The 587-nt window shown below is 30.3% G+C and overlaps 1 non-coding gene across 1 annotated transcript; it reads right to left on the bottom strand.

Moving 5' to 3' along the window:
- Nucleotides 1-309: 309 nt before the first annotated feature.
- Nucleotides 310-382, bottom strand: LOC121823335 (small nucleolar RNA SNORD70). The gene has a single exon (XR_006064745.1). It is a non-coding gene; the product is annotated as a small nucleolar RNA SNORD70 (small nucleolar RNA).
- Nucleotides 383-587: the final 205 nt, after the last annotated feature.

The following is a 587-nucleotide window of genomic DNA, read 5'->3' on the forward strand; positions in this document are numbered from 1 at the left end:
AATGTTCACAAATTAATGGCTAAAATACATCCAGAAAGGTTGTTGTAAAGATGCAAAAGACTGTGTGTAAAAATCTAGGGCAGTAATTATTATATAAAAGGAATGTGACAAATAAATAATAAATAAATAAATTTATTAAAAGATGGCTTAGGTGTGGAATTTCTAATATTCTTTTTTTGTATGAAAATTTTATACATGGAACATATTTTGCTCATTTCTACCTCCCTACTCCTTCTCCCCCTCCTCCTCTTCTTCTTCCTCCTGAATTCACCACCACACAACCTGAAATTGCATGGCCTTTCTCTCTCTTTGTCTCAATGGTAGTGGCAAATTTTTGCAAAATTACTTAGATTCCGTTCCAAAATGGTTACACCATTGACAATCATGTTTGCTCTCATATATATATATATATATATATATATACATATATATATATATATATATATATATATATATATATATATATATATATATATCACTGATTTCAGTTATTGTTGTCCATTGATAAATGGGTGTGGGGCCATCTACTAGATTATGAGACACCTGACAACAGCAAGACTCCCAAAGAAAAATGACTCTTCTTACCC

This window comes from Peromyscus maniculatus, chromosome 16 (assembly GCF_049852395.1).
Source record: "Peromyscus maniculatus bairdii isolate BWxNUB_F1_BW_parent chromosome 16, HU_Pman_BW_mat_3.1, whole genome shotgun sequence".
In the NCBI taxonomy this organism is placed as follows: Eukaryota; Metazoa; Chordata; class Mammalia; order Rodentia; family Cricetidae; genus Peromyscus; species Peromyscus maniculatus.